Source organism: Pristiophorus japonicus, chromosome 5 (genome assembly GCF_044704955.1).
Source record: "Pristiophorus japonicus isolate sPriJap1 chromosome 5, sPriJap1.hap1, whole genome shotgun sequence".
NCBI lineage: Eukaryota > Metazoa > Chordata > Chondrichthyes > Pristiophoridae > Pristiophorus > Pristiophorus japonicus.
Genome location: NC_091981.1, coordinates 142,355,646 through 142,381,293, shown reverse-complemented (window position 1 = coordinate 142,381,293; position 25,648 = coordinate 142,355,646). Strand labels below are relative to the sequence as shown.

The following is a 25,648-nucleotide window of genomic DNA, read 5'->3' as shown; positions in this document are numbered from 1 at the left end:
TTTGTTGTTAATAGAATTGGTTTGCATGTCTTTGCTGTATTAAATTACTTTTCTGTATACGTTATGTTCTTATGTTCCTGTATACGTTCCAACAGAAAAATTAATGTGCGTTTACGGTAATAGTGTGAAACGATTTTGAGTGAATGTCAAGTACGGAGCTAGTCAACGCTGTTTGCGGATTAATTAAAAATACATGAAAATACAATTAGATTTTTATATCATACTCGGTGGAAATATTTCCTGCACTTTGATCTGGTTACGATGTGTTGTTTGTAGTTTTGATGACGGCAGGTAACATACTCGATACGTTTGTGATTGCACCATTATTTTTATAAGACGCGGTTGGCTCCCATTCTCTTGAGTGCAAGTTCCCGTTGGTTCGATGTAAGGTTTCTCCCCGGAGACAGTTGAGCTCATAACCCCTTTTTATCTTCTACCTCTCTGTGATGTTGGAACAGATGCAGATTTATCCCGTTTGTCCCCGAATTTAGAAATGTATTTATCTCAAAAGATGGGAAACAATCAGCCGACTAAATTACTATTGACACGTTGACCAAGTGGATTTTTGGACGTATTTTGGCCGCATTTTTAACAGTCCTTCAATACGATTTTGCTGAATGTGTGTAACTAGAAGTGCCATATAAAAAATGTGACTTGGCTGTATATATTTAAGACAATTGCCACGATTTAATCCGCCCTCAGACCGACACATCGTGCCCAGAGAGAAATCTTCGGTGATAATCGCCAACATTGAAAACTAGGAGAAATGTGGTTGATTTTAATGGTGAAAAGTTGCGCATGTGATTCATTTCATGTGTACGATGGTCTATATATCGTGCTAGTAAAACGTTTGCTTTTTAAGTTCTTTTGTAGATAAAAGCTACACCAATCCAAACCATCTTGACTATTTAGATAGTTTGTACGTGGTAAGCAACAGGAAGGAACCCGAGAATAGATTCAGTCGGGAGAGAAGCAAAGCTGGAATTAGAAATCAAAAAAGTAGAAAGTGAATTTGGAAGACGGATGAAGCAAGCGGTAGAAAGTAGACAACAAGGAAGTTTGGCAGTGCTAAATGGTATATTTTTTCAATGCAAGGAGTCTAAGGAATAGAAATACACTGATAAATCAAGGATAGTCATCACAGATTTGTTAAGGGAAGGTTGAGTCTGATTATCTTGATTGAATTTTTCGAGGAGGTAACCAGGAGGTTCGATGAAGGCAAAGCTTTTGATAATGTCCCACATGGCAGACTGACCACAAAAGTAAAAGCCCATGGAATCCAGGGCAAAGTGGCAAGTTGGATCCAAAATTGGCTCGGAGGCAGGAAGCAAAGGGTAATGGTTGATGGGTATTTTTGCAACTTGGAAGGCTGTTTCCAGTGGGGTTCCGCAGGGCTCAGTACTAGGTCTTTTGCTTTTTGTGAGATACATCAATGATCTAGACTTGAATATAGGAGGTATGCTTTAAGAAGTTTGCAGATGATACTAAAATCGGCTGTGTGGTTGATAATGAAGAAGAAAGCTGCGGACTGCAGGGAGATATCAATCAACTGGTCAGGTGGGCAGAATAGTGGCAAATGGAATTTAATCCAGAGAAGTGTGAGGTAATGCATTTTGGGAGGGCTAACAAGGAAAGGAATACACAGGATACTGAGAAGTGTAGAGGAACAAAGGACCTTGGAGTGCATGTCCACAGATCCCTGAAAGTAGCAGGCCAGGTAGATAAGGCGGTTAAGAAGGCATACAGAATGGAAATAGGAGGTGGGTGGGGTGGCTTGACCCATCCACCTCCACGGAGGTGTGTGGGGGGCCTGACCCATCCACCTCCATGGCACGAACCTGGTATTGCAGTACTTCCAGGAACGGTGCAGTGGCTCTAGGCCTTTTGGCTAAGAGCATTGGTGCAGAGTGATCCTTGATGTGTGCAAGGTGACCTCTGGCGTTTGTGATTTGACAAAGAATTGGAAAGATTGGCTACGAATTAAAAAAAAATACAGAATGCTTGCCTTTATTAGCCGAGGCATAGAATTCAAGAGGAGGGAGATTATGCTTGAACTGTATAAAACACTGGTTAGGCCACGGGAGTATGATAATATAGCTATTACTGCGACATGGCTGAAAGAAGGGCAGGTATGGCAGCTCTTTAGGCCACAGCTGGAGTACTGCGTGCAGTTCTGGGTACCACATTACAGGAAGTACATGATTGCAGTGGAGAGGGTACAGAGGAGATTTACGAAGATGTTGCCGGGAGTGGAGAATCTAGCTATGAGGACAAATTAGATAGGTTGGATTTGTTTTCATTGGAAGAGAAGTGGCTGAGGGGAGACCTCATTGAGGTGTATAAAATTATAAGGGGCCTCGATATAGTGGATAGAAAGGGCCTATTTCCCTTAGCACAGGGGTCAACAACCTGGAGGCATAAATTTAAAGTAATTGGTAGAAGGTTTAGAGGGGATTTGAGGGGAAATTTCTTCATGCAGAGGGTTGTAGAGGTCTGGAACTCACTGCCTAAAATGGTAATAGAGGTAGAAATCCTCACCACATTTAAAAAGTACTTGGATGTGCACCTGAAGTGCCGTAACCTGCAGGGTTATGGATCTAGAGCTGGAAAGTAGGATTTGGCTGGATAGCCTCTTGTTGGCTGGCATGGACTCGATGGGCCGAAATGGCCTCCTTCCATGCTGTAAACTTCTATGATGAAATAAGACAGATGAGCTGAGAACACAGAGATACACTTGGGAGTACAATATTATAGCTATTACTGAGACATGGCTGAAAGAAGGGCAGGTATGGCAGCTCAACATTCCTGGTTACAAGATATTCAGATGTGATTGAGAGGGGGGTAAAAAAAGGAGGGGGAGTTGCAGTATTGATTAAAGAAACAATTGCAGCAGTGAGGAAGGATGATATGTTGGAAGGATCATCAAATGAGACCCTAGGGGTTGAATTGAATAACAAAATAGGGGTGATTACATTGCTGATAGTGTACTATAGACCCCCAAACAGTTAGGGAGATAGAAGAGCAAATATGTAGGCAAATATCTGAGGTGCAAAAACTATAGGGCTGTATTAGTGGGGGATTTCAACTACCCTAATATTAACTGGGATAAAATTAGCGTGAAAGATGTAAAGGATGCAGAATTCCTAAAATGCATTCAGGAGAACTTTTTTAGCCAGTATGTAGCAAGCCCAACTAGGGAGGGGGTGGTTCTGGACCTAGTTCTATGGGCAGGTGGAAGGGGTATCAGTGGGAGAGCATTTTGGTGCTAGGGTAGTTATGGAAAAGGACAACGATAGACTAGGAATAAAAGTTCTCAATTGTGGAAAAGCCAATTTTGATAAGCTGAGTGGTGATTTAGCCATAGTGGACTGGAAACAGCTACTTGAAGGTTAATCAGTGTCTGAGCAGTGGGAGGCATTCAAGGAGGAGATCCAGAGGATCAAGTATGTACCCTTAAAGAAAAAGGGTGGGACTAACAAATCTAGAACCCCTTGGATGTCAGTGACATGCAGGGTAGGATAAAGAAAAGAAGGGAGACTTATGACAGATGCTGAGGCCTAAATACTGCAGAAACCCTAGAGCAGTATAGAAAGTGCAAGGATGAAATTAAAAAGGAAATTAGGAAAGCAAAGAGAGCATGAAAAAATGTCAGCAAATAAAATCAAGGAAATCCCAAAGATGTTTTATAAATACATTAAGAGCAAGAGGATAACTAAAGAAAGAGTAGGGCCTATTAGGGACCATAAAGTAATGTGTGTGTGGAGGTGGAAGATGTGGGTATGGTTCTCAATGAATATTTTGCGTCCGTTTTCACACGAGAGGGGCGAGGCAGACATTGCAATCGGGGAGGAGGATTGTGAAATATTAAATGAAATAAAAAGTGAGACAGGACGTATTAAAGGTTTAGCAGCTTTGAAAGTGGATAAATCCCCAGGCCCGGATGAAATTTATCTGTGAAGAGAAGCAAAAGGCTCTGACCATCATTTTCCAATCCTCTCTGTCGACAGGTGTGGTACTGGAGGACTGCTAACATGGTACCTTTGTTTAAAAAGGAGAAAAGGATAGACCGAGTAATTACAGGCCAGTCAGACTAACCTCGGTGGTGGGAAAAATTCTGAAGGACAGGATAAATCTTCATTTAGAAAGACATGGATTAATCAAGAACAGTCAGCACGGATTTGTGAAGGGAAGTTCGTGTCTGACTAACTTGATTTAAGTTTTTGAGGAGGTAACATGGAAGGTTCGACGAGGGTAGTGCGTACGATGTAGTGTATATGGATTTTAGCAAGGCTTTTGATAAGGTCCCACATGGCAGATTGGTCAAGAAAGTAAAAATCCATGGGATCCAGGGCAAAGTGGCAAGTTGGATGCAAAATTGGCTGAGGCAGGAAACAAAGGGTAATGGGTGATGGTTGTTTTTATGACTGGAAAGATGTTTCCAGTGGTGTTCCGCAGGGCTCAGTACTAGGTCTCTTACTTTTGGTGGTATATATCAATGATTTAGACTTTAATGTAGGGGGTATGATTAAGAAGTTTGCAGATGATACAAAAATTGACAGCGTGGTTGATAATGAAGAAGAAAGCTGAGACTGCAGGAAGATATCAATGAGCTGGTCAGGTGGGCAGAATAGTGGCAAATGGAATTCAATATGGAGAAGTGTTGAGGTAATGCATTTGGGAAGGGCTAACAAGGCAAGGGAATATACATTAAATGTTAGGACACTGAGAAGTGCAGAGGAACAAAGGGACCTTGGAGTACATGTCCACAGATCCCTGAAAGTAGCGGGCCAGGTAGATAAGGTGGTTAGGAAGGCATACAGAGTACTTGCCTTTATTAGCCGAGGCATAGAATTCAAGAGCAGGGAGGTTATGCTTGAACTGTATAGATAGGTAACAGCTAGACTACTGCTCACCACTTTACAGGAAAGATGTAATTGCACTAGAGAGGGTACAGAGGAGATTTACGAGGATGTTGCCTGGACTGGAGAATATTAGTTATGGGGAAATATTGGATAGGCTGTGTTTGTTTTCTCTGGAACTGAGGAGGCAGAGGGGAGAGCTTATTGAAGTGTATAAAATTATGAGGGGCCTCAATAAAGTTGTTAGAACAGACCTATTTCCCTTAGCAGAGAGGTCAACAACCAGTGGGCATAGATTTAAAGTAATTGGTAGAAGGTTTCGAGGGGATTTGGGGGAAATTTCTTCATCCAGAGGCTGGTGGTGGTCTGGAACTCACTGCCTGAAAGGGTGATAGAGGCAGAAACCCTATGGCAGACCAATTGAACAAATACTTTGTTTCTGTCTTCACGAAGGAAGACACAAATAACCTTCCGGAAATACGAGTCGACCGAGGGCCTAGCGAAAGGAGGAACCGAAGGAAATCCTTATTAGTCAGGAAATTATGTTAAGGAAATTGATGGGATTGAAGGCCGATAAATCCCCAGGGCCTGATAGTCTGTATCCTAGAGTACTTAAGGAAGTGGCCCGAGAAAATAGTGGATGCATTGGTGATCGTTTTCCAACAGTCTATCGACTCGGGATCAGTTCCGATGGACTGGAGGGTAGCTAATGTAACACCACTTTTTAAAAAAGGAGGGAGAGAGAAAACGGGGAATCATAGACCGGTTAGCCTGACATCGGTAGTGGGGAAAATGTTGGAATCAATTATTAAAGATAAAATAGCAGCGCATTTGAAAAGCAGTGACAGGATCGGTCCAAGTCAGCATGGATTTATGAAAGGGAAATCATGCTTGACAAATCTTCTAGAATTTTTTGAGGATATAACTAGTGGAGTGGATAAGGGAGAACCAGTGGATGTGGTGTATTTGGACTTTCAAAAGACTTTTGACAAGGTCCCACACAAGAGACTAGTGTGAAAAATTAAAGCACATGGTATTAGGGGTAATGTATTGACGTGGATAGAGAACTGGTTGGCAGACAGGAAGCAGAGAATCGGAATAAATGGGTCCTTTTCAGAATGGCAGGCAATGACTAGTGGAGTGCCGCAGTGCTCCGTGCTGGGACCCCAGCTATTTACAATATACATTAATGATTTAGATGAAGGAATTGAGTGTAATATCTCCAAGTTTTCAGATGACACTAAGCTGAGTGACGGTGTGAGCTGTGAAGAGGATGCTAAGGGGCTGCAGAGCGACTTGGACAGGTTAGGTGAGTCGGCAAATGCATGGCAGATGCAGTATAATGTGGATAAATGTGAGGTTATCCACTTTGGTGGCAAAAACACGAAGGCAGAATATTATCTGAATGGCGGCAGATTAGGAAAAGGGGAGGTGCAACGAGACCTGGGTGTCATGGTACATCAGTCATTGAAAGTTGGCATGCAGGTACAGCAGGCGGTGAAGAAGGCAAATGGCACGTTGGCCTTCATAGCGAGGGAGTTTGAGTATAGGAACAGGGAGGTCTTACTGCAGTTGTACAGGACCTTGGTGAGGCCTCACTGGAATATTGTGTTCCGTTTTGGTCTCCTAATCTGAGGAAGGACATTCTTGCTATTGACGGAGTGCAGCAAAAGTTCACCAAACTGATGGCAGAGTTGACATATGAGGAGAGACTGGATCGACTGGGCTGGTATTCACTGGAGTTTAGAAGAATGAGAGGGGACCTCATAGAAACATATAAAATTCTGATGGGATTGGACAGGTTAGAGGCGGGAAGAATGTTGCCGATACTGGGGAAGTCCAGAACCAGAGGTCACAGTCTAAGGATAAGGGGTAAGCCATTTAGGACTGAGATGAGGAGAAACTTCTTCACTCAGAGTTGTTAACGTGTGGAATTCTCTACCACAGAAAGTTGTTGAGGTCAGTTCGTTAGATATATTCAAGAGGGAGATGGATATAGCCCTTACGGCTAAAGGGATCAAGGGGTATGGAGAAAAAGCAGGAAAGGGGTACTGAGGTAAATGATCAGTCATGATCTTATTGAATGGTGGTGCTGGCTCGATGGGCTGAATGGCCTATTCCTGCACCTATTTTCTATGTTTCACCACATTAAAAAAGTGCGGTAACCTACAGGGCTACGGACCAAGATCTGGAAAGTGGGATTCGGGTGGATAGCACTTTGTTGGCCGGTGCGGCACGATGGGCCGAAATGGCCTCCTTCCGTGCTGTACATTTCTATGATTCTATAACTGTCGCACATGATAGCCTGTCGACTTAATTGTGCTCGGTGAATTTTCATGCCACAGTTGTGCAATTGTTAATAAGCTACTTTGGTAACAATAGGAAGTGAATACTGATCACAAAAATTTTACAACTGAAATAAAATTCTGTGATGCCAACCATGTTTGAATCCAGGACAATGCAGCCCGCTTGATTGGCACCCCATCCACCAACTTAAACATTCACTCCCTCCACCAGGTACCATGGCTGCAGTGTGCACCATCTTCAAGATGCACTGCAGCAACTTGCCAAGGCTTCTTTGGCAGCACATCCCAAACCCGCGACCTCTATCACCTAGAAGGACAAGGACAAGGGCAGCAGGTGCATGGGAACACCACCACCTCCATGTTCCCCTCCAAGTTGCAAGCCATCCTGACTTGGAAATATATCACTGTTCCTTCATCGTCACTGGGTCAAAATGTTAGAACTCCCTCCCTAACAGCACAGTGGGAGTACCTTCACCCCAAGAACTGCAGAGGTTCAAAAAGATGGCAATAAATGCTAGTTTTGCCAGCGACACCCACATCCCATAAACGAATATTTAAAAAATTGTGTTTATGCTCACTGAGACCCAGCCTGATAACCCGTGGAAATGTCTGAAATCATAGAAACATAGAAAATAGGTGGTATAGGCCATTTGGCCCTTCGAGCCTGCACCACAATTCGATAAGATCATGGCTGATCATTCCCTCAGTACCCCTTTCCTGCTTTCTCTCCATACCCCTTGATCCCCTTAGCTGTAAAGGCCATATCGAACTCCCTCTTGAATATATCCAATGAACTGGCATCAACAACTCCCTACGGCAGGGAATTCCACAGGTTAACAACTCTCTGAGTGAAGAAGTTTCTCCTCATCTCAGTCCTAAATGACCTACCCCTTATACTAAGACTGTGTCCCCTGGTTCTGGACTTCCCCAACATCGGGAACAATCTACCCGCACTAACCTGTCCCGTCCCGTCAGAATCTTGCATGTTTCTATGAAATCCCCTCTCATCCTTCTAAACTCCAATGTTGATCCAGTCTCTCCTCATATGTCAGTCCTGCCATTCCAGGAATCAGTCTGGTGAACCTTTGCTGCATTCCCTCAATAGCAAGAACGTCCTTCCTCAGATTAGAAGACCAAAACTGAACACAATATTCCAGGTGAGGCCTCACCAAGGCCCTGTACAACTGCAGTAAGACCTCCCTGCTCCTATACTCTCATTCCCTAGCTATGAAGGACAACATACCATTTGCCGCCTTTACCACCTGCTGTACCTATATGCCAACTTTCAATGACTGATGAACCATGACACCCAGGTCTCATTGCACCTCCCCTTTTCCTAATCTGCCACCATTCAGATAATAATCTGTCTTCGCATTTTTGCCCCCAAAGTGGATAACCTCACATTTATCCATATTATACTGCATCTGCCATGCATTTGCCCACTCAACTAGCCTGTCTAAGTCACCCTGCAGCTTTTTAGCGTCCTCCTCACAGCTCACATCGCCACCCAGTTTAGTGTCGTGTGCAAACTTGGACATATTACATTCAATTCCTTCATCCAAATCATTGATGTATATTGTAAAGAGCTGGGATCCCAGCACTGAGCCCTGTGGCACTCCACTAGCCACTGCCTGCCATTCTAAAAAGGACCCGTTTATCCCGACACTCTGCTTCCTGTCTGCCAACTAGTTCTCTATCCACGTTAGTATATTACCCCCAATACCGTGTGCTTTGATTTTGCACACCAATCTCTTGTGTGGGACCTTGTCAAAAGCCTTTTGAAAGTCCAAATACACCACATCCACTGGTTCTCCCTTGTCCACTCTATTGCTGCATCCTCAAAAAAATTCCAGAAGATTTGTCAAGCATGATTTCCCCTTCATAAATCCATGCTGACTTGGACCGATCCTGTCACTGCTTTCCAAATGCGCTGCTATTTCATCCTTAGTAATTAATTCCAACATTTTCCCCACCACTGATGTCAGGCTAACCGGTCTATAATTACCTGCTTTCTCGCTCCCTCCCTTTTAAAAAAATGGTGTTACATTAGCTACCCTCCAGTCCATAGGAACTGATCCAGAGTCGATAGACTGTTGGAAAATGATCACCAATGCATCCACTATTTCTCAGGCCACTTCCTTAAGTACTCTGGGATGCAGACTATCAGGCCCCGGGGATTTATCGGCCTTCAATCCCATCAATTTCCCTAACACAATTTCCTGCCTAATAAAGATATCCTTCAGTTCCTCCTTCTCGCTAGATCCTCGGTCCCCTCGTATTTCCAGAAGGTTATTTGTGCCTTCCTTCATGAAGACAGAACCAAAGTAGTTGTTCAATTGGTCTGCCATTTCTTTGTTTCCCATTTATAAATTCACCTGAATCCGACTGCAAGGGACCTACATTTGTCTTCACTAATCTTTTTATCTTCACATATCTATAGAAACTTTTGCAGTCAGTTTTTATGTTCCTGGCAAGCTTCTTCTTGTACTCTATTTTCCCCCTCTTAATTAAACCCTTTGTCCTCCTTTGCTGATTTCTAAATTTCTCTCATGAAAAGCAACTTATTGAAACAATTTAAAAAATTGATGCAATGTACTTGTAGCAGCATAAATTATTATTAGGCATTTTTTATACATCAATTATTTGCAAAGATGATCTCTGAAGTCATTCTTACTTCTAATTCATGTTAAATTTGCAATTCACCGACTAATTTTTATGTACCAGCAATGGGAAATAGTAGGAGTAACAGTTTTTATATATACTGTCAATCCTAACATGAAGGGCCAAGGTGACAGTGCAGGCTGGCACCAAAGTTGAAAAGAGTAACCGAGAGGAGAAATAAAATTAATAATTAGTTGTTGGGTGATGCCAGACTTTGGCTTTAAAGTCTGAAGTTGTAGGAGGAAGAAGAGGTCCTCAGTTTTTAGGTTCTAGGAAAGGTAACGAGCAGGGAACAGTGAGTCTTGTTTACAATAGCGGGGTGGAACATTCTGTAACAAAATATATTTAGTGCTCAGAAAATAAATCAAACACAAGACCAAAGTTCAGCGGTGCAGTGACCACAGTATCAGTAAGAAAAAGGCCATGACAAAAAGTGAGGTTGGAGAAGTGAACTTTTTCTGTCTAGGGGTGTATAACGAGCATGGTGGATAGAGGTGTACCAATGGATGTGGTGTATTTAGATTTCCAAAAGGCATTCGATAAGGTGCCACACAAAAGGTTACTGCAGAAGATAGAGGTACGCGGAGTCAGAGGAAATGTATTAGCATGGATAGAGAATTGGCTGGCGAACAGAAAGCAGAGAGTCGGGATAAATGGGTCCTTTTCGGTTTGGAAATCGGTGGTTAGTGGTGTGCCACAGGGATCGGTGCTGGGACCACAACTGTTTACAATATACATAGATGACCTGGAAGAGGGGACAGAGTGTAGTGTAATAAAATTTGCAGATGACACAAAGATTAGTGGGAAAGCGGGTTGTGTAGAGGACACAGAGAGGCTGCAAAGAGATTTGGATAGGTTAAGCGAATGGGCTAAGGTTTGGCAGATGGAATACAATGTCGGAAAGTGTGAGGTCATCCACCTTGGGGAAAAAAAACAGTAAAAGGGAATATTATTTGAATGGGGAGAAATTACAACATGCTGAGGTGCAGAGGGACCTGGGGGTCTTGTGCATGAATTCCAAAAAGTTAGTTTGCAGGTGCAGCAGGTAATCAGGAAGGCGAATGGAATGTTGGCCTTCATTGCGAGAGGGATGGAGTACAAAAGCAGGGAGGTCCTGCTGCAACTGTACAGGGTATTGGTGAGGCCGCACCTGGAGTACTGCGTGCAGTTTTGGTCACCTTACTTAAGGAAGGATATACTGGCTTTGGAGGGGGTACAGAGACGATTCACTAGGCTGATTCCGGAAATGAGGGGGTTACCTTATGATGATAGATTGAGTAGACTGGGTCTTTACTCGTTGGAGTTCAGAAGGATGAGGGGTGATCTTATAGAAACATTTAAAATCATGAAAGGGATAGACAAGATAGAGGCAGAGAGATTGTTTCCACTGGTCGGGGAGACTAGAACTAGGGGGCACAGCCTCAAAATACGGGTGAGCCAATTTAAAACCAAGTTGAGAAGGAATTTCTTCTCCCAGAGGGTTGTGAATCTGTGTAATTCTCTGCCCAAGGAAGCAGTTGAGGCTAGCTCATTGAATGTATTCAAGTCACAGATAGGTAGATTTTTAACCAATAAGGGAATTAAGGGTTGTGGGGAGCGGGCGGGTAAGTGGAGCTGAGTCCACGGCCAGATCAGCCATGATCTTATTGAATGGCGGAGCAGGCTCGAGGGGCTAGATTGTCTACTCCTGTTCCTAATTCTTATGTTTCTTATGCTAGGATCGGCTTCACATTTATTGTAACAGTATTCAAATCTTAAAAAGTTAAGATTTGTAAAAATAATTATTTTCCACAAGGGGGATAGGCGAACTTCTTGAAAGCAGCTTTCGCAGGGAAGGAGATGTGGGAGTTCCCTTTCAAGATCAGAGAAGATAGCGAGATGTGAAAAAAAGTAAAATACTTGAGAGCACCTCAAAGGCTCAGTGGGCAAATGCATTACCTGTAAAGTGCTGAACAGATCGGCCAGGAAGGTCCCTGGGTTTATTCCATGCGTATGCTGAGGTAACTCACTCATCATCATCGTCCATCATCATCATCGGCAGTCCCTCGGAATCGAGGAAGACTTGCTTCCACTCCCAAAGTGAGTTGTTTGGTGGCTGAGCAGTCCAATATGAGAGCCACAGACCCTGTTACAGGTGGGACAGACATTCGTCGAGGGAAGGGGTGGTGGAGCTGGTTTGCCGCACGCTCCTTCCGCTGCCTGCGTTTGACCTCTTCACGCACTCGGCGTTGAGACTCGAAGTACTCAATGCCCTCCCCGATGCATTTTCTCCACCTCGGGCGGTCTCAGGTATCAGTGGTGATGTCGCACTTTATCAGGGAGGCTTTGAGGGTGTCCTTGTAACGTTTCCGCTGCGCGCCTTTGGCTCATTTGCCATGAAGGAGCTCCGCATAAAGCATTTGATTAGGAAGTCTCGTATCTGGCATGCGCACTATGTGGCCTGCCCAGCGAAGCTGATCGAGTGTGGTCAGTGCTTCAAGTGATGGGAATAGGGGGTGCTACACTGGTCTCGGAACTCTAGGGTTAGGCAGGTGATAGAAATTAGCTTGAGTTCCTGTTTGCTATCTCTTAACCCCTGTTGGAAAGTGCACCCTTAGCTAACGGATGAGGAGAACAGAATTGCATTCAGCTAAGAGGCCCCCCATGGACCAAATACTTTTAGTGACACAATCCATGCTCACATATGAAGATTGGCCTTTTGGGTGCGATACTAGAAAACTGCAGATATATGTCTGTGGAACAGTACAATACTACAGATGAGTGAGCACCTTTTTTGGGGGGAAGGGAGCAATAGTACAAATTGGAATCTGTTTTTAAGTATTCTTAACGTAAAGGCTTTTTCAGATACTAGTCTCCTAAAATTGAGTGGTTATTGGTTATATGTATTCTTATCCTGTTGTTTCTTCTTGTGTTTTATAATGATTTTATTTGTACCAAGTAAAAATCTCATTGAGAAAAAGCACACTTAGGGTAAATATTTAATAACTAGAGCTGATATTTCTATTATTACCGTTTTACTTTCCACATAATCTGTAAACTTATTATGTATTGTAGCTGTGGAGATCCAGTATAGCCTTTTCATGTGCTCTTGTGCCTATATATGACAAACTACTACAGTATATAAATAGCAAATGAGAATATGGGAGGAACTGGATGGTAATTATTTTACAGTAAATACTAGCCACTTACTTTCTCTTTACTCCAAACATTTTTAGTATAACAATTAGAACAATCTTCTCTTGAGCAAAGTTTAAAAAAGAAGATTGAAGAGTATTGACATGAGGCAGCTCATTGACCATGAATCAGTGCCTCTGAACATGTCAGCACTTGTGCTACTTGCCATCTGGACGGAACCCATCTGAACTGAGTGATAATTTACAGCACTGAACGAGAAGAGCAAGTGGGAAATCAGCATGGAGTCCTGCTGACATAATGTAGAGAGACAAAAATCGAAAAAGCTAGCCACCGCAGCAGCAGAATCAACAACGTGGAGGTCGGGACCGGCGAGGATCAGAGGTCCAGCGAGGCATGGAGGAGTGGAGAGATCAGAGCCCAGAGGTGGAGTAGCGTGGACAAGACCAAGGGAAGGCGCAGCACGGGCCAATAGTGAGGCAGTGACGTCGTGAGACTCAAATTGTGTACTATGAATTCCATGTCGAGAGAGATCCTGTGGGAAGGAGGACAGGAGGAGTATATTTGAGTTTTTGTGTATCTGTTGGCACATGCGGCGGAGCCTGGTCTCCAGTCATCTTGGATCCCCTTGTCACTGGACCAAGACCTTGCTCAGTCAAGCCCGTGTGGTGGCTGGTGTGCAACGGCCACCCCTCGTTAAAAGAATTCACGCACAGACATCTTCCACCGTTTAAAATTAGTTCATCAGTCACCTGAGTACTTATTTTTAGTGTGGGAGCAAGTCATCCTCGATCCCGAGGGACTGCCAATGATGATGAGAGATACTATATAAAAAAGTGTCTGGTTATTTAAAAAAAATTGGTGTAGTAATCCACTTTCCAGCAAGTTTCGAAACTATGAATCCAGTTAACGTAGTATTGTACTACTTTTTGGAGGAGATCTAGGTACTTGATACTTCATTAATTTTGATATATAAAAGGGACACTTTAACTGGAATATGAAAAAGGATACAATGACCAATTAGCACTGGATTACCCGGATTCATGTGTCCTCTCTTACAGTTTGAACTTGTGTCCCAGATTGATAAATGGCATCCTAATTGCAAGCTTTGGCTGTTGTGTAAATCCTTTCAGACTGTAGGAAGCCTCACCGAGGAAAGTATGACTTAATCTCTATTAATCCTGTTTGAGAAATGTTGCTGTGTTTAGTTTTACATGTTTATTCCAAGATGCTGAAAACACATTAAATCAGTTACAATACAATACAGATAACCTTAATACTATTCAAACAGCAGTAGGTTCATTTTTTTGTAAAATTGCTGTTGTACATAAACCAATTCAAATTCAAACAAAAACAATTAAATAGTTTTGTATTCAAATGATAGGATGTAACGATTGTATTCTTATTCGTTATTAAAATTTCTACCTGCATTTGTTTGACAATTATCTGCTGAAATGTCTACACAAGAGAAAAACTTAATAATTCCCATTATAATGATACAGCTTTGACACATGTACTTTCCAAGGATTTGTGTGGATTTACTCGGTGGCATACGGTCACCTGAATACAAAGTAGTACTTTTATTGGAAGGTATTTACAATAGTTAATTTTAATTATCCAATTAGGCGCACCCATTTCTCAAAACTATTGAACTTGAATTTGTCCGACTTAAAGGGGTATATTATCCAAATAAATTATCTTTTTACCAGGCTTTTGTAAGTGTGTGTGACAATGTCAGACCACCAATAACACGTGACTCATGCTGGTCTGCGTTGAGTTAGCTAATCTTGGCCTAGCTATTTGGCGGCAGTGCTCCTGGATCCGGAAGAAGAAAATAGTGTAGGGTTCCTGCTCCTTATTGCTGTCCAGCCACCCTGCTGAAAATGTTTGCGGAGATACTCTGTTTAGGTTCATACATTGTGAATAAACACTTGGATAAGCACAAAAGGACACCAGCACTCTGCACCCATATGCCGGCAAGGCATTATTGCTTTGAGGAGAGGAGGTAGGGAGAAAATTGGCAGAAAAAAGGAGTAGGTGTGGAAATAGAGAGAGTAATGCAGCAATTAATAGAGTTTGCTGCATTGTTGTCCATTCTGCACTAAGCTTGAGTTTCAGGAATGCAGCTCAGCCAGAATCCTCCTCCAAAAAGCAGCAGACCTTTAAAATATGTTCTATGCTTGATGGCCTAGTATTCGAGGCCAGTGTGGCACCAGGTTTGCCCAACTGAGGTGATGAGAGTAGGGTGGTTGAACTCTAGCTTTGGCTGAAGTGGCAGGATGGGGACCAAGCTGGGAATTGAAAAATGCCGACATACCTAGCCTGAAGGCCAAACTGGGAACTATGCAAGAATTGCACTCCGAACCTGAAGGCCAAGGACAAGTAAGAGCTTCCTGGGAGTGAAATGGAGGTGGTCCTTCAAAGCTAATGATTGGGATGGTCATGACCAACGTTTTCCCCCGCTAAGCTGCATGGGCGCGCGAAGACATGGCTGCGCATCGAACAGGTGGTCCCACGCAGGCCGATCGCCAGCTCTTCCACCCGAAAAGATCCCACGCCTACGCAGCCACACATAACATTCAAAGGAACTGCGTATCAAAACTAACAATTAGAGGGAATGTTGGTCATGACCCCCGCCCCTGCCACACCCCCCCAACCCCACTGGCTTTGCCACTGCTCTGTGTTTATAGTGCGGGGTTTCTGACCAATGTGACTGTTAAGTTATTTCCCCCATCCCTAGTTCTTGTTCCAACTGAGAAATTTGATAAAGGACCCCCCCTCGCAAGCCTCTGCAGACTTCCCTCCCGGACCAACAGCTGCATAAATGACCTTTGTATTTTTTTCCCTCTTCCATAATTTCTGTGGAAGTTCTTGGCCTCTGGTTAGTCTTTTCATTTCCTTTTTAAAATTTTGCGTTTGTCACCTCCTAGCCTTGACTACTCCAACACACTCCTAGCTGACCTCCACATTCTATCCTACGTAACTTTGAGATGATCCAAAACTGGGCTGCCCGTATCCTAACTCGCACCAAGTCCCGCTCACTCATCACCCCTGTGCTCACTGACCTACATTGGCTCCCGGTTAAGCAACACCTCTATTTCAAAATTCTCATCCTTGATTTCAAGTCCCTCCATGGTCTCGCCCCTCCCTATCTCTAATCTCCTTCAGCCCCACAACCCCGCCGAGGTATCTGCGCTCGTCTAATTCTGCCCTCTTGCGCAACCCTGATTATAATCGCTCAACCATTGGTGGGCGTGCCTTTTGTTGCCTAGGCCCTAAGCGCTGGAATTCTCTGCCTCTACCTCTTTCATCCTTCAACATGCTCCTTAAAACCTACCTCTTTGACCAAGCTTTTGGTCACCTGCCCTAATTTTCCTTATGTGGCTCAGTGTCATTTTTTAAATCTCAATACTCCTGTGAAGCGTCTTGGTACGTTTCACTACGTTAAAGGCACTACACAATTACAAGTTGTTTTATTTATCTCGTGTTAGTGTGCTAATCTTTTGTGGTTTGTGCACTTGCTAACCAATACTTTGGTTACTTTCTAAATAATTAAATGTTTATCTTGATGTACTTGTTGACTGCTGTGAGGCAGTCTCCGGATTGCAGATCATGAATGTGCCAATGATGAGATACTAATTGACCAGACTAGTGTCGACAAGTTCTGCTTTTCATTCCATCTGGTTATAATCATTATCCCTTTGGGAGAGAGTTAATCTCAAGGTCTTCAAGATGAATGAAGTGCATGTTTTTTTTCCCTCATTACCTAGTAACCATGTGGTTATGGGTTACTCGGAGGTCAAATCCCACCATGGCAAGTTGTGAAATGAAATCGATAAATCTGGTATTTTGTTGGCTTGCACCAGAAAATTAAAATTGCTAGATTATAAAGTAACTCGTTTAAATCGGAGGTTACAAACATCAAGCCTATCAGAATGACCATATTGAAAGTGGCCTTGCAGACTTGTGAGCAGCAAACTCTGTACTGGAGAGAGGTGGCTCACAAGCCTGGATTTGGCTGGATGGGAACCTTTTGACCATTTCTTTGTCAAACAGCAGTTTAGGATCATCAATGTAAATAATCTAAAGAATGAAATTAAATTTAGAATCGACAATATTCTGACACTACTATTTTAAGCAGGCCAAGGTTGGGTCAGAAAATCAGTGTTACCTAATTTTTGGATTTTTTTTTACTTCAACTTTGTGAATTTAAAAAAAATTGATAGTAAGTGTATACAACTCGCAGTAGGGAACAAACTGTCAGTTATAATCAAGGCTACTTACCTGTATTTTTTACAGCAAAGTGGATGGAATCACAGAACACAATTCCCTAAAAACTGGTGAAAATCCTGGAAAATTGTAACATATATCAAAAACATTACAAAAATGTGGAATTTGGCATAGTCAGTCTCCATAAAACAATGGGAGTAATTATAAATGGATGGAATTACAAGTGAAACCTTACAATTTCTCATCATCATAGGCAGTCCCTCGGAATTAAGGAAGACTTGCTTCCACTCTAAAAATGAGTCCTTGGGTGGCTGAACAGTCCAATACGAGAACCACAGTCTCTAAGAGCTCAAGTTTTGGACCCCCGCTAGAATGGCGCACATCGGAGAGGTCCGCCTAATCTGTAGAACAGAAATTGCGCCGAATACTTACCTCGCGATTCTCCGATATCTGTAGGCCCATTTCCAGCTTGGTGCGGTGCAGCTGGGGGCGGAGCTACAGCCCTGTACCAAAAACAGTGCCGGCAGCTGTGCGCGTGCGCAGTGGAGGCTGTGCGCGTGCGCAGTGGAGGCTGTGCGCATGCGCAGTAGCTCCGTCCCTCCCAGTGCGTCCTGTCTTCAGGTGACGACCCTATCCCTGGCGGAAGGGACGTCGCCCCTATCCCGGGCCGAGTGGCCTGACAGCCCTTTCCTCATCGGCGGCGGGGCCCGCCTGCCCGGCATCTCGCTGGAGGCGGACCCCGCCTTAAGTCCTCGGCGGCAGTCCGGCTTCTTCTCGGTGCATGCGTTGGCGTTGTCGTCGGCGGGGCCCGCCCGCCCGGCATCTCGCTGGGGGCAGGCCCTGCCCGAAGTCCTTGATGGTGGCCCGGCTTCTTGATGCAAGCGTCGGCGTTGTTGTTGTCGACGGGGCCGGCCCACCCGACATCTCGCTGGGGATGGGCCCTACCCGAAGTCCTTAGCGGCGGCGATCATCTGCGGGGTGTGGGCCCTGCCTGAAGTGGCAGTGGCGGGGCCCGCCCGAGGCCCTCAGCGGCGGCAATCATCTGCTGGGGGTGGGTCCCGCCCGAAGTCTTCTGCAGCGGCCCGGCTTCTCCTTGGTGCGGGCGTCGGCGTTGTTGGCGCCGGCAGGGCTCGCCCGCCCAGCATCTCGCTGGGGGCAGACCGCACCCGAAGTCCTCGCGGCAGCCCGGCTTCTTGGTGCGGTCATCGGCATTGTCGTCGGCGGCGGGGCTGGCCCACTCGACATCTCGCTGGGGAGCGGGCCCCGCCTGAAGTCCTCAGCGGCGCCGATCACCTGCTGGGTGTGGGCCCGTCTCAGCGTGCTGTTGGAGGGTGCCCGGTGCTGCAGTAGGTGAGTTTAAAAACTTAATTTTTTATTTATTGATTGATTTTTAATTTTTTTTAATTTTTTTGTTTTATTTGATTTGATTTATTGATTTACTTATCATTTGTCATTGATGATAAAAGTGAAGTGTTTAATGCTTGTAAACTTCCCTCCCCCCGCCTCCACCTATCTCTCGCTCCCTACGCCTAATTTATAAAGTGTAGGCAAGGTTTTTCTGAGCATACAAAATCTATACTTCATTCTAAGTTAGTTTGGAGTAAGTTTTCGCTGCCTAAACTTGCAAAACAGGCGTAAGTGGCTGGACACGCCCCCTTTTGAAAAAAAATCTGCTCGAAAATGAAACTATTCTAACTGACTAGAACTGGAGCAAACTAAATGTCAAGAATTGCAATTTCTAAGATGCTCCATTCTAAACGAGTTGCTCCAAAAAAATAGGAGCAACTAAGGCCGAAACTTGAGCCCTAGATCTTTTGTCTTAATTGCATAAAATTTCGAGATCTTTAAATCAATTTCTAGAGTCATATCAAAACACTGGAATTTGACTTACTTAGTCACTGTAAAACAATGGCCCTTATTATAAGTCATAATATGCTTTATTTAAATAGGAAGTTATAATTTCTGCTATCAAATCGACAAGTGCATCACACTTGGAAGATAATGGATTCATTGCTGCAGTTGCTAAAACTCATAGCTATAAAGTAGAAATTCCCAATATAAATTTTAAACTAAAATCCAACAGTTATTTTCTATTCAACAGCATAACAAATGAATTGGTATCTGAAGGAATATTACTATTAACAGACATGCAAAGCAATTGTAAACTCTGTTTACAATTAGTAATTTGTTCCTTTGTGAACCTCTGATGTAAAACAAAATGTTACACAATGAAATAATCTTACAACTATAGAAAGAAAGAACGAGTATTTATATAGCACCTTTCATGACCTCAGGATGCCCAAAAGCGTTTTACAGCCAAATAATTACTTTTTCAAGTGTAGTCAATGTCCTAATGTCGAACACGAGGCAGCCAATGTGTGCACAGCAAGCTCCCACAAACAGCAATGAGATAAATGACCAGAACATCTTTTTTTTAAGTGATGTTGGTCTGACAGCATAGTTGCACTGGGAGTGTCAGCCTGGATCATGATGCATGTAAATTTGGATAATTTTGTGTCACAGTTGACTGAGATCATGTGCCTTTTATTATAATTATTTATTGCTGTAATTGTATTTTCATTAATTACTAGGTATGATTTAAAACATTATTTGGACAAATTCAGAATTAGGGAGAAATAGAAATTATATTTGTCTTGTTTTGTCTTAATTGCATAAAAATGTTCAATTTGTAGTATTGCTTCCATATAATCATGGCGTAAAACATGGTTTGTGTCACAATTTAAAGATCAATACAATACCCCCAAAACACTACAGAAAATAACTCTCAAGATCTTTAGTTATGATTCTAATTATTCAATGGCATTTATGTAATTTTTAGCCCTTGATTCCTAATTGTTACCTTTTTTGAGTTGCCTCTTCATTTTTGACATTAATATCAGTGATATTTAATGTAACAGATACTTATAGGAATGGTAATTCATAGCACTGAGTTAAATTTCAGTGGTGGTGTGCAAGGTTTTGCATTATAGATACTTGGACTTTGTATTAAGCATCCTTCATTGGCTATAAATGTGTTTCAAACCCTTAATTTATCTAACATAGTTTCATCAGTATGAAACACCTTGGCTTTGTAATGAACCCAAAGAACCAAATGGGTGTTTATTGTACAGCCTGATTGAAGTACAGAAGAAAGAGTTCGGAATTTTAATTTAAAGATAAGCATTCATCCACAGCTGTAATTTTATATTCTGATTGGTGTGATTCATTAATGATGGTTTTCATTAAATTAATTGTAAATGTCATATTATCCCATAATCCTGTTAATTTATACTGCGGTATAATTGAAATCACTAAATACCTCAACCGCAGTGTCTCAGAGACGGTCCTTCCACTTGTGGACCCTGCAAAAGATGTTCAGCACTCTAAATCAAATTAATATGCCACATCCCAGTCCAGTTCTTGTAGGACTCTTGTTCACGAACCCTGTTCAATCATGTTTAGAGGTGATGAGTGCAGATGGTGGGAGATGGAACTGTTACATTGATGAAATACGGGGTGCTTTTTGAAAGTTGAAATGAAGGTACAGGTAATTTGACAAAAATACGTTTATGCAGGTTTACACATGGGGAAGGGATGCTATTTGCTATTTGTGTTCAGTTTTAGAATGATATGCAGCCAGTGTAAAAACTAGTTGGCCACTATTATCCAAAAAAAATTAAAGTTGTATGGTTAAATCAGGTACCCTCATCATCTGGGTTACTTTTCATATAATAGAAACATAGAAAATAGGTGCAGGAGCAGGCCATTCGGCCCTTCGAGCCTGCACCACCATTCAATATGATCATGGTTGATCATGCAACTTCAGTACCCCACTCCTGCCTTCTCTCTATACCCGCTGATCCCTTTAGCTGTAAGGGCCATATCTAACTCCCTTTTGAATATATCCAACGAACTGGAATCAACAACTTTCTGTGGCAGAGAATTCCATAGGTTCACAATTTTCTGGGTGAAAAAGTTCCTCCTCATCTCGGTCCTATACTGCTTACCCCTTATCCTTAGACTGTGACCCCTGGTTCTGGACTTCCCCAACATTGGGAACATTCTTCCTGCAGCTAACCTGTCCAATCCCGTCAGAATTTTATATGCTTCTAAGATCCAGTCTTTCTTCATATGTCAGTCCTGCCATCCTGAGAATCAATCTGGTGAACCTTCGCTGCACTCCCTCAATAGCAAGAATGTCCTCCCTCAGATTAGGAGACCAAAACTTTGCACACTACTCAAGGTGTGGTCTCACCAAGGCCCTGTACAACTGCAGCAAGACCTCCCTGCTCCAATACTCACATCCTCTCGCTATGAAGGCCAACATGCCATTTGCTTTCTTAACCGCCTGCTGTACCTGCATGCCTACTTTCAATGACTGATGTACCATGACACCCAGGTCTCGTTGCACCTTCCCTTTTACTAATCTGTCACCATTCAGATAATAAACTGCCTTTCTGTTTTTGCCACCAAAGTGGATAACCTCACACTTGTCCACATTATACTGCATCGGCCATGCATTTACCCACTCACCTAACCTGTCCCTGTCACCCTGCAGCCTCTTAGCATCCTCCTCACAACTCACACTGCCACCCAGCTTAGTGTCATCTGCGAATTTGGAGATATTACATTCAATTCCTTCGTCTAAATCATTAATATATGTTGTAAATAGCTGGGGACCCAGCATTGAACCTTGCAGTACCCCACTAGTCACTGCTTGCCATTCTGAAAAGGACCTGTTTATTCCCACTCTTTGCTTCCTGTCTGCCAACCAGTTCTCTATCCACGTCAGTACATTACCCCAATTCCCATGTGCCTTAATTTTGCACACTAATCTCTTGTGTGGGACCTTGTCAAAAGCATTTTGAAAGTCCAAATACACCACATCCACTGGTTCTCCCTTATCCACTCTACTAGTTACATCCTCAAAAAATTCGAGAAGATATGTCAAGCATGATTTCCCTTTTATAAATCCATGCTGACTTGGATCGATCCTGTCACTGCTTTCCAAATGCGCTGATATTACATCTTTAATAATTGATTCTAGTATTTTCACAACTACCGATGTCAGACTAGCAGGTCTATAATTCCCTGTTTTCTCTCTCCCTCTTTTTTTTAAAAAGTAGGGTTACATTAGCTACCCTCCAATCCGTAGGAACTGATCCAGAGTCCATGGAATGTTGGAAAATGACCACCAATGCACCTACTATTTCTCGGACCACTTCCTTAAGTACTCTGTGATGCAGAACCAAAGTATTTGTTCAATTGGTCTGCCATTTCCTTGTTCCCCATTATGAATTCACCTGATTCTGACTGCAAGGGACCTACATTTAGTCTTTACTAATCATTTTCTGTTCACATATCTATAGAAGCTTTTGCAATCAGTTTTTTATGTTCCCTGCAAGCTTACTCTCGCACTCTATTTTCCTTCTCCTAATTAAACCCTTTGACCTCCTCTGCTGAATTCTAAATTTCTCCCAGTCCTCAGGTTTGCTGCTTTTCCTGACCAATTTATACGCCTCTTCATTGGATTTAACACTATCCCTAATTTCCCTTGTTAGCCACGGTTGACAGGGATGTACAATTGTTGCAGTTCATCCATGTGATCTTTAAATGTCTGCCATTGCCTATCTACCGTCAACCCTTTAAGTATCATTTGCCAGTCTATCCTAGCCAATTCAAGTCTCATACCATCGAAGTTACCTTTCTTTAAGTTCAGGACCCTAGTCTCTGAATTAACTGTGTCACTCTCCATCTTAATGAAGAATTCTACCATATTATGGTCACTCTTCCCCAAGGGACCTCGCACGACAAGATTGCGAATGAATCCTCTCTCATTACACAAGACCCAGTCTAGGATGGCCTGCTCTCTAGTTGGTTCCTCGACGTATTGGTCGAGAAAACCATCCCTTATACACTCCAGGAAATACTCCTCTACATTATTGCTACCAGTTTGGTTAGCCCAATCTATATATAGATTAAAGTCACCCATGATAACTGCTGTACCTTTATTGCATGCATCGCCACTTTCCTGTTTGATAAGCCATCCCCAACATCACTACTACTGTTTGGTGGTCTGTACACAACTCCCACTAACGTTTTCTGCCTTTTGGTGTTTCGCAGCTCTACCCATATAGGGCCCAAGTTTCGAGCCGCGCCCAGAACGGCGCAGTCCCGACCTGGACTCCCGTTTTTTGCGCCACAAAGCGCGCCTAAAAAAAACCTCCATATTCTCCACCTCCCTGCAGGTCCTCTGGCCCTCGGCGCAGCGCAGCACGAGCTGTAAGGGGCGGAGCCAGGTCCCTGCGCTGAAAACAGTGCCAGGACCTCTGCACATGCACGCCACAGTGGGCGCGCAAGTGCAGTAGCTCCAGGCGCCCGAAACTGTGTGGGAGGGGCCCGAAGCACGCAGCCCCTAGCCCTGGCCGAATGGCTTCACTGGGGCTGCATGAATAAGGCTCCTCCCACGCCCAGCTCCTGCTTCCTCCCGACCCGCACTGCCCCTGGACCGGAACCGACACCCGCTTCCCCCCCCCACTGCCCCCGCACCCGGAGGGACCCGACACCCGCTCCGCCCCGCCCCCAGACCCGACACCCGCTCCCGCCCCCGGACCGGACCCGACACCCGCTCTCTCCCGCCCCCGGACCGGACCCGACACCCGCTTCCCGCCCCCCCGCCTCCGGACTGGATCCGACCTGACCTCCCTCCCCCCAACTTGACCTCCCTCCCCCCGACCCGAACCGACCTCCCTCCCATCACCCCCCCCGACCCGACCCAATGCCATCTACCTGTAAATTTGGTGCTGGGGGCGGGCCCTGCCCGAAGTCTCGGGCCCGTCCCGTTCAGCCTCCCTCCCCCTTCTCCTCGCCACCCCCCCCCCCCGCAAACTCCTTCCAAACCCCCGCAATCTCCTTCCCACCCCCCGCAATCTCCTTCCCCCCCCGCAATCTCCTCCCCCCCCCGCAATCTCCTTCCCCCCCCCCGCAATCTCCCCGCAATCTCCTTCCCCCCCCGCAATCTCCTTCCCCCCCCGCAATCTCCTTCCTCCCCCGCAATCTCCTCCCCCCCCCGCAATCTCCTTCCCCCCCCCGCAATCTCCTTCCCCCCCCGCAATCTCCTTCCCCCCCGCAATCTCCTTCCCCCCCCGCAATCTCCTTCCCCCCCCGCAATCTCCTTCCCCCCCCGCAATCTCCTTCCCCCCCGCAATCTCCTTCCCCCCCCGCAATCTCCTTCCCCCCCCGCAATCTCCTTCCCCCCCCGCAATCTCCTTCCCCCCCCGCAATCTCCTTCCCCCCCCGCAATCTCCTTCCCCCCCCGCAATCTCCTTCCCCCCCCCGCAATCTCCTTCCCCCCCCGCAATCTCCTTCCCCCCCCGCAATCTCCTTCCCCCCCCGCAATCTCCTTCCCCCCCCGCAATCTCCTTCCCCCCCCCGCAATCTCCTTCCCCCCCCGCAATCTCCTTCCCCCCCCGCAATCTCCTTCCCCCCCCGCAATCTCCTTCCCCCCCGCAATCTCCTTCCCCCCCCGCAATCTCCTTCCCCCCCCGCAATCTCCTTCCCCCCCCGCAATCTCCTTCCCCCCCCGCAATCTCCTTCCCCCCCCGCAATCTCCTTCCCCCCCCGCAATCTCCTTCCCCCCCCGCAATCTCCTTCCCCCCCCGCAATCTCCTTCCCCCCCCGCAATCTCCTTCCCCCCCCCCGCAACCTCCTTCCCCCCCCCCGCAATCTCCTTCCCCCCCCCGCAATCTCCTTCCCCCCCCCGCAATCTCCTTCCCCCCCCCCGCAATCTCCTTCCCCCCCCCCGCAATCTCCTTCCCCCCCCCCGCAATCTCCTTCCCCCCCCCCGCAATCTCCTTCCCCCCCCCCGCAATCTCCTTCCCCCCCCCCCGCAATCTCCTTCCCCCCCCCCCCGCAATCTCCTTCCCCCCCCCCGCAATCTCCTTCCCCCCCCCCGCAATCTCCTTCCCCCCCCCCGCAATCTCCTTCCCCCCCCCGCAATCTCCTCCCCCCCCCCGCAATCTCCTCCCCCCCCCCGCAATCTCCTCCCCCCCCCGCAATCTCCTCCCCCCCCGCAATCTCCTTCCCCCCCCGCAATCTCCTTCCCCCCCCGCAATCTCCTTCCCCCCCCCCCGCAATCTCCTTCCCCCCCCCCCGCAATCTCCTTCCCCCCCCCGCAATCTCCTTCCCCCCCCCGCAATCTCCTTCCCCCCCCCGCAATCTCCTTCCCCCCCCCCCATCTCCTTCCCCCCCCCCCCGCAATCTCCTTCCCCCCCCCGCAATCTCCTTCCCCCCCCCCCCGCAATCTCCTTCCCCCCCCCGCAATCTCCTTCTCCCCCCCCGCAATCTCCTTCTCCCCCCCCGCAATCTCCTTCTCCCCCCCCGCAATCTCCTTCCCCCCCCCCGCAATCTCCTTCCCCCCCCCCGCAATCTCCTTCCCCCCCCCCGCAATCTCCTTCCCCC

At 45.5% G+C, this 25,648-nt stretch overlaps 1 protein-coding gene across 3 annotated transcripts in view; it reads left to right on the top strand.

Annotated features, from left to right (window-relative positions):
- The window catches only part of bzw2 (basic leucine zipper and W2 domains 2), a 165,071-nt gene that overhangs the window by 624 nt on the left and 138,799 nt on the right, over window positions 1–25,648 (top strand). The window lies entirely within an intron of this gene.